The sequence below is a fragment of the Amblyomma americanum genome, chromosome 1 (genome assembly GCF_052857255.1).
Source record: "Amblyomma americanum isolate KBUSLIRL-KWMA chromosome 1, ASM5285725v1, whole genome shotgun sequence".
NCBI classification, from domain to species: Eukaryota; Metazoa; Arthropoda; class Arachnida; order Ixodida; family Ixodidae; genus Amblyomma; species Amblyomma americanum.
This window is the reverse complement of record NC_135497.1, coordinates 197,504,611-197,513,626: the sequence shown is the minus strand read 5'-3', so window position 1 is coordinate 197,513,626 and position 9,016 is coordinate 197,504,611. Positions and strand designations below refer to the sequence as shown.

Here is a 9,016-nt window from a genome sequence, read left to right as displayed (position 1 = left end):
TTTGGAGAGTAAGTGTATGTTCCTCGATTCGCCTCTCGATTTCAGCGATATTTTTGCGTAGTCGCTTGTTGTGTTTTTGCTGCTTCCAGCGTTTTTGGAGGCCTTTTTGTGCCTGCCACAGGTGTAACAGTTTTGAGTCTGCAATCTGCTCCTCCTTCTCAACTGGCACCACAACGCTAGTGGAGCTGACATCCTCATTCAGGGAGATAACCCAGTCGCTAAGGTTAGAGATCTCCTTTGGAGCTGTTTTGTCGCGAAGTTGCCTGAACTTGTCCCAATCCGTGGTTCGTATTTCTTTTGCTTTGTTTTTAAGTTTTGTCGTGGGGAAGGTGATGCTAAGGATGAAGTGATCACTACCAAGGTTTTGCCCGGTGTTGACCCACTTTGCGTCCTTGACGTTTTTAGAGAGGGATAAGTCTGGAGATGTGTCTACACATACACTGTTACCCATGCGTGTGTGGTCGCTCGGGTTGTTTAGCGTTGTGAGCCCTAGTGACTGTATGATTTGCCAGAGCAGGTTCCCTTTCGGAGTTGCTTTGGTATATCCCTATGCTGGGTGTTGAGCATTGAAGTCTCCCACAATTAATAGTTGAGCCCTAGCAGCCAGCTTTACTGTGTTTATCAACAAGTGTGGGAGTCCATTGCCTTTGTTTCTGGGAGGGTTGTATACATTAAGGATGAAGAGATTTGAGCCTCCTTTTTGCCTTGGTACTATTTCAAGTAGGGTGTAATCTTCTTCCGAATCATTTATAAAATGTTGAATTGCGGTGATATTTCTATGCACCAGAGTGGCTGTGAAGGAGCCGGCTGCGTTACTAGTATCATAATGAGGTGGCAGATATGCTTTATAGCCTGGCAGTGTAGCCCTGCCGCTAGCTTCTTGCAATGCAATCACGTCTGGGGTTGGAACAGACGGTGCTTGTTGGATGTGGAGCTGCAAGTGGGCCCGCTTGCGGCGGAAGCCTCTGCAGTTCCATTGCCAAATTTCAAATTTTTGGCGTGGTGCCATGTTGGGTTATAGATGGTTGTGGCGTCGTGGACAGATCCAAGGTGGGGGGTAGGCGGGCCTCGATAGTTGTAAGCCTATCCATTATTTGCTGCATGCAGGTGGCTATTTGGGATACCTGTCCCTCTAGTGTTGCAAAGCGAATATCTATCTCTGCAAATTGGGTAGTAACGAGGCCTTGGAAGGTTGCTTGTTCTGTTGATATAGCGCTAGTTCTCTCTGACAGAGTATTGATGTCTGCCCTGAGTTTGGTAGGCGCTTTCGACGGCTGCGGGGTGTCGGCTTCCGAAGCCTCGGCCTTTCTTTTGGATTCCTCGCCTTCTTTTGTAGGATGCGGTCTTTTAGTTGCTATTCTGGCGTCTGTGTCCGTCGCGTTATGGGCTGAAGACTGGGACGCGTTGGAGGGAGTGTGGCAAATAGCGTCTGTTTCCATCGCATTATTGGTCGAATCCTGGGACGCGGTGGGTGGCATTCTAGCCGCAGTGGCATTCTGTACCTGATGCGCTTGTAACAGGCGTTTAATGTCAGCCAACTCTTTTTTAAGGCTGGCAATTTCTCTGTCTCGGGATTGTAGTTGGATCTGAAACTCCTTCTCTCGAGCGTCAATAGATTGGGAGGCCTCTGCTGGCCAGCTCACCTTTTTATTAGAGCGGCTATCGCTGCGTCCGCGGCTTGAGCTTCTCTTGTCGTTCCCTGCAGGGTTCCCCAGGGGCGGGAAGGAGCTGGAGTTGTTCCGGCTGTGGCTTCCTCCTTTTCCGGTAGCACCGTGTTCCTTCTTCCTGGGCCTAGACTGGTGTCCGTGTAGTGATGAGTCGTTGTCCCCTTGCTTGGGTGTCTGGTTGCCATGGGGCGTTCCTTGTTTGTTCTTGTTGATCAGCCGGAATTTGCAGTTCCTGCTGCCTGTGTTGTGGCCCCCGTTGCAGACGATGCATACGGGTTGGCAGGTTGGCTGTTCTCCCTCAGGTGGAGGCGAGTGATTTTCTTCGCAGCGGCGGCAAAGGTTCGTTGTAGGTTTGTAGCAGACATCGGCCCGGTGTCCTACTCTCCTGCAGTTGTAGCATACCTCATGTTGCTCCCTGAAGGGGTGGACCCGAAAGACGCCGCACTGATAGATTACTTGGCTGGGTAGCTTCTTTCCAAAAAAGGTGATTTGTATTGTTCTGGATTTCCCGATCCTTCGGGCATCCACAACTTCTATTCCTTCGTTTCGGTTTCCGAAGCCTTGGCGAACCGCTTCGGGCGAGTCTCCCGCGTAGGCGTTGTAAATGACCCCTTTTACCGAGTCTTCGGGCGCCGCCACGTACGACGTTACGTTGTAGGTTTGATCTTGGAGGTTCAGTTTTTCAATATTGGCGTATGCAGTCGCCCGTTTACGATCGGGCGTGCATAGCGTAAAGGTGTTGTTGGCCGTATTGACTCTGATAATGTCTTCATTCTTCACCGTATCATACGGCAGCCGGGCCACCTCGCAGGCGCAGAAGAGTAGTAGTCCGGGCGCAAAGTCCCTCAGATTCCAACCTTGTGGTCGGCAGACGATTTTGTAGTCGTCGGTCGGTAAGCGCGGGAGAAGGGCTTTCTTGCTGAGTGCAAGTAGCTTCTTCCCGTTCTTTCGCGATGGAAAATTGGAATTAGACTTGCCTTGGCCGTGCCCCTGCGCAGGCTCGTCGTCGGTTGATGCGGGCCCTTTATTCTTCAGGCCTCGTTGTCGGTCGCGGTAACGAAGAATGGTTTCCCATTTTCCGGCCTCGAGCTCCGACGGTGATATTTTCTCGCCTTCCACAGCGTACTCCATCTGTGCGGGTCCCTGGGCGCTCAGTTCCCGGCGGAGAGGTGACGAGATAGGTCGAGCTCGATGGCTAGGCCGGCAGTCAGCCGGCAATATGCCTAGGTGTCCGTAGATTGGCAAAATCCGGCTGCAGCAGGCACTGGACAATGGCCCGGATGTCGTCCAAAATATTCGAGCCCGAAGGCTGACTCTTTCTGCCGAAAAGTGGCTTCGAGGCGGGAGCCCATGCGAGACACGTCAGCACAGCTCCGTGGATTGGATTCTTCATCAACTAATGCTACTATACTATTATCAAACTAATATTCCCGCTTTCAGCTATGTGGCGGTAGTGACGAGAGTATGCATGTGCGCTGCATGCGTTAATTGGCGCGGAAAACGTTGTGGCAGAAACACGGAACTGGAACATAGGACGCGGCGTACATTGGATAAGTGGCCGCCGCGGTGGCTGAGTGGTTATGGCAATTGGCTGCCGGCCCAAAAGACGCGGTTTCGATCGCGGCCGCGGCGGTAGTATTTCGATGGAGGCGAAATTCTAGAGACCCGCGTGCTGTGCGATGTCAGTGCACGTAAAAGAACCCCAGGTGGTCGAAATCTCCGGAGCCGTTCAAGCCTGAGTCGCTCTCGGACGTTAAACCCCCATAAACCAAAACCGTAAATCGTACATTGGGTAAATTGGCACTGACGATGGAAAACCGCGCTTTCAGGTAGGTGGCGGTGGTGTCAACCTGCAAAAAAACTGTGCTTTCGCACAATATTTCGTGCTTAGCAATGCTAAACCGCGTACCATTTTTTCGTTTCTTTTGTGCAAGTAGCACTATCTTTTTTGTGCATAAGGAGTAAACTGGCATGCCGAAATGTCAACGACAACGCCACCGTTTCGGTTCCGGCTGTCAAACCAGCAAAACGAAACCATTAAACCGTCGTTGTTTACCATGTCGAAACACGAAGAAAGGAGACTAATTTTGGGACTACGACTTACACCACCAAGACAAGGCCCTAGAAAAAAACTTTCGCGGTTTGTGAACTTCATTTTGAGCCGTGGTGTATTGTGCGAAATATCTGTACATATAAAGAAAAAGCTGAATGCGTATTTCACGAGGAAGCTGGACTTAGTGCCTGATGCTATTCCAACGCCGCTGCCAAATGCCCCGAATTACTTGACGAAGAAACCGGCGTAGCACGTACAGCTGTCTCCTCTTTAGGAGCTAAAAGCGCTAAAAGGCGCACATTTTGTGCTGGTGAGCAAGCCGATTTTCCTGACATCTAAACAGATGGTGGTAAAGCGGGGGTTTGCAGTAATAGTAACAAATGCAGGTTATTGTATAATTCCCAAGGACTTTTACTCGCAGTGAAGATGTTAGAGGACATGTTCACGTCTTCATGAGGACAGGAACAGCAACGAGGTTAACGCTCAGGCGGCGGCGAAACCACGGCAGCGACCGAGTCTCTCGTCTGTTCAGGTCAGCAGGCGCTCGGTCTGAGCGATGGCAGTGCGGGTACTTCTTTGCCTCAGTAAATATAGTATGATGCCCTTCTTCTTCACAATGGCCCCGGGGAGAAAAGGAGCAAAGGAGCCATCCTGGCGACTCAGGGTGCCGATAACACAACCGGGTCGTAGTATGGCTTGAGTCGTTGGACAGGCACAGTCTCGCGACCACGTCGGCGGAGATCGGAAGACGGTGTGAGGGGCTCAATAAGGTTGTTCACGGAGGATGTGCGCTTCAGGACACAGTAGGGGCCATGGTATTTCGAAAGAAATTTCTTTGAGAGTCCGGGAGCAGTGGAAGGGATCCACAGCCAGACGAGTGAACCGGGTGGGAAATCTGGATCAAGCTGCCCGTCGTCATGGCGGCGTTTTTGGCGCCCGTGGGTGTCTGCCGTGAGCGACTGTGCAATCTGGCGGCAGTCTTCTGCGTGCTGGGCAGCTTCAGAAACAGTTGTACACTCAGATGAGGCAGGACGGTACGGGAGAACTGTGTCGATGGGAGCGGATGGATGTCGGCCGTAGAGCATAAAAAATGGGGAGAAACCGGTGTTGGACTGGGTAGCAGTGTTGTAGGCGTACGTAATGTAGGGTAGAATGAAGTCCCAGTTCGTGTGTTTGGCAGCAACGTACATCGCCAGCATGTCGCCCAGAGTGCGATTAAATCGTTCAGTTAGACCGTTTGTTTGCGGATGGTAGGCTGTACAAGTCCGATAAATGATATTGCACTCGGCGAGTAGAGCTTTAACGACATCAGACAAGAATACGCGTCCTCTGTCACTGAGGAGTTCACAAGGAGCACCGTGGCGAAGTACACAGCTCTACAAAATGAAGGACGCCACTTAACGAGCTGTAGCAGCCCAGAGCGCGGCGGTTTCTGCATACCGGGTCAGGTGGTCAATGGCAACAATGACCCAGCGGTTGCCAGCAGCGGTGTACGGCAGAGGGCCGTATATATCTATGCCAACACGGTCGAAAGGGCGAGGAGGACAATGCAGTGGCTGCAACTGTCCAGCAGAGTGATGAGGCAGTTGCTTACGGCGTTGGCAGGACGGGCAGGAGCGGACGTACTTGAGGATGAAATTATACATGCCTCGCCAGTATAGTACCGAAGACGGATCGGATGCGAGTGTACGTCTTGAAGACTCCTGCGTGGCCGCATGGCGGGTCAGCGTGGAAACAGGTGCAGATTTGGGACCGAAGATGTCTGGGGATGACGAGAAGCCATTTCCGTCCGTCGGAGTTTCGGTTGCACCGATAGAGTAGATCATCGCGAATTGTAAAATGTGAAGCTTGGCGACGAAGGGCGCGGGATGCTGGAGGCTTAGATGGGTCGGAGAGAAAGTCAAGAAGAGAGGCAATCCACTCATCTTTACGCTGCTGAGAAGGCATGTCGCAGGTGGTGAGCGAAAGCGCAGAGGATTCGAGGGTGGAGAGACTGGCAAGCTCGGCCGGTATCGGTGAGCGGGACAGGGCATCAGCGCCCTGATGCTTGCTGCCCGACCGATATACGACACGTATGCTATAGTCTTGGAGACGGATAGCCCATCGAGCCAGGCGACCGGAGAGATCTTTTAGCGAAGAAAGCCAACGTAGGGCATGGTGGTCGGTGACCACGTCAAACGGACGGCCATAGAAATAAGGTCGAAACTTTCCAAGGGCCCAGACAATGGCCAAGCACTCTTTTTCCGTCACGGAGTAGTTGGATGGCAAAGTCGGGCGAAAATATCACGATGTAGTCGAGATAACACAGGCACGACTTCCATTTCAGGCCACGCAGAATGCTGTCCATCATGCGCTCAAAAGTAGCGGGAGCATTCCAGAGGCCAAAAGGCATGACGGTAAATTTATGCAGGCCATCAGGGGTCACAAATGCGGTTTTAAGGCGATCATCGGTTGCCATGGGGATCTGCCAGTACCGAGAGCGTAAGTCGAGAGGAAAGAAGAGTTCCGCTCCTTGAAGGCAGTTCAGAGCATCATCAATGCGCGGAAGAGGGTAAACATCCTTTCGTGTGACCTTATTCAGGCGGCGGTAATCAACGCAGAAACGAATAGAGCCATCTTTCTTCTTCACGAGGACCACGGGCGAAGCCCAGGGACTGTGTGACGCTATGAAGCATGGTGTCAACTTGGTCTTGAATAACTTTGCGCTCACTGGCTGAGACACGATATCGGCGCTGACGCAGAGGGGCGTGGTCACCGGTGTCGATATGGTGGGCGACAGTCGACGTGCGGGTCAAAGCGGGTTGGTGTGAATCGGAGGAACGAAATTGCTGAACCAGCTCTAGAAGTTGAGTGCGTTGAGGTGCAGGGAGAAAGGCGTCGATGGAGGGAAGGGAAACGTCTGGAGACGAAGTGTCGAGTGCAGGAACTGGCGGGCTAAGGGCATCGACGTCAAGGGACGGCTAATTGTCATTTTCATCGCGATAGAGAATGAATCCAATGATTTGCACGGTACCGAGGCAGTCACCGCGACGCACAGCGGAAGCATATGTAAACGGATTGGTCACGAACAACGCGCTAAGGCCAGCTGACAGAGTGAGGACGGCGTAAGGTGTGGGCAGGTACTTGCGGCACAGAAAGAGGGGCCCCGATGGTGTAAAAAGTACGTTGCCGTCGAGAACAAGGTCAGAAGTGAGGGGCACAAGAACAGAAGAACAGGCAGGCAGTTCAATGTCTTCGGCAACGAAGGCTTTGGCAGGAGCAGCAGAAGGGGCATCGGGCGGCGAGGAACCGCTAAGCGCAAAGAACTCGAGTTCAGCACGAGCACAATCGATGACTGCGTTATGGCGCGACAGGAAGTCCCAACCCAAGATGATCTCATGAGAACAGGTTGGTAAAATGACGAATTCAATCACGTAGAGGATTTCCTGAATAACAACGCGAGCCGTACACGTCGCTAACGGTGCAATAGCCTGCGCGCTTGCGATGCGCAGCGACAATTCAGATAGTGGGGTAGTCACTTTTCGCAAGGAGCGGCAAAAGGAGGCGGCCATGGCAGAAACAGCAGCACCGGTGTCGACAAGTGCCAGAACAGAAACACCCTCTGCGGAAACGACGATAAGATTGGCGGGACATAACTGAGGTCTTGGACATTTCGCTGGTGGCGCAGTTCTCGCCTCAGGAAGTGCGGCGTCTAGTTTTCTTCTTGCGAAAGATTCGGGCGCCGACGCATGGGAGAAAGGGAGCGGCGACGAGGTGAAGGTGAGCGCCGGGTAGAGAAGGTGGCGCGATCAGGTGAAAGCGGGCGACTCTGTGGCGGCTCGGCTGGCGGTGAGTAGTCACTGGGAGGAGGCCAGTAACCGGCAGCTGGGGAGATTGGTGCACGACGACGGCAAAGCCGGGCCACATAACCAGGCAGTCCGCAATAGTAACAAACAGACCGATTGTCACTAGTACGCCAGTGATTGCCGAATTGTCGAAGCGGTCACAAAAAAGGCGTCGGAGCGTGAGGAACTTAAGGCACAGACGCTTGAGGAGGAGCGTAGGTTGGGCGGCCGCGGCTGTGCGACGGGGGCAGCGTAGATCAGGGGTGCAGCGACAGGTGAGGGCGGCTGTGCTGGTGCGGGTGGTGGGACCGGTGGAAGGGCCTTAGCCACTTGTTCGCTGATGACAGTGCGAAGGTCGGGCGCCAGGTATAGAGATTGCACGGAGGGAGATGGCAGAAGCGATAGCTGACGTGCAACTTCCTCACGCACAAAATCTTTGATGTGCGCCAACAGTTGCGAGCGGTCGGGTGCAGCCGACAGGCCGGCAAGCGACTCGACAGGCGCTGCTGCGTGCTGGCGAGTGATGAGCCTCTGCTTGCGCAGCTCGTCGTAGCTCTGGCATAAACTGACGACTTCGGCAACGTTGCGGGGATCTCGCGAAAGCAGCATCTGAAAGGCGTCATCCTCGATGCCTTTCAGAATATGCTTGATCTTGTCCGCCTCGGACATCTGGGCGTTGGCGCACGAGCGCAGGTTGACCACGTCTTCAATGTAGCTGGTGAACGTCTCACCCGACTGCTGAGAGCGCTTGCGCAAGCGGTGTTCGGCGCGTAGCTTGCGCACAGCAGGACGTCCGAACACTTCGGTGAGGTCCGCCTTGAAAGCAGTCCATGTGGAGAAGCCTGCTTAGATGTTTCGAAACCACAGGTTGGCAACGCCGGTCAAATAAAAGACATTTTTCAGCTTGGTGGTATCGTCCCACTTGTTATATGTGCTCACCCGCTCGTATGATGTGAGCCAGTCTTCAGCGTCATGATCGTCAGTACCGCTGAAGAGTGCCGGGTCCCGCTGCCGGAGGGAGCCGGAACAGAGGACCGGTGAGCCAACCTGCACGGCTTGGTGGTGGGCGGCTTCGGGCATAGCGAGGGTCGGTAGCGTGCGGTTGCGCAGGTCCAGGGTGGCACGAGGACGTTAAACCGAACTTCCACTAAATGTAACGAGGTTAACGCCCAGGCGGCGGCGAAACCACGGCAGCGACCGAGTCACTCGTCTGTTCAGGTCAGCAGGCACTCGGTCTGAGCGATGGGAAGAAGAAGACGGCGATTAGTGGGCCGGCTGTCTGACACCGGTCCGTAATTTTTGGCTTTATTTTCTCACTTCAGAGGTTTTCCAGTCTTTTTGGCGTTTGTCCTCGACGTGCGACGACCTGGGGGTCCCTGGCCGCCGGCAAAAGCACGCCAAGCGACCTCCTCGGCGCTGTGCGCCGTATCAACGCCGACACGGAACATCACCGCCAGCTGAACTCCATGCTG

The 9,016-nt window shown here is 53.7% G+C and overlaps 1 pseudogene; it reads right to left on the bottom strand.

Annotated features, from left to right (window-relative positions):
- Window positions 1-7,411: 7,411 nt before the first annotated feature.
- LOC144115372 (uncharacterized) lies at window positions 7,412-8,624 on the bottom strand (annotated as a pseudogene).
- Between the last annotated feature and the right edge of the window lie 392 nt (window positions 8,625-9,016).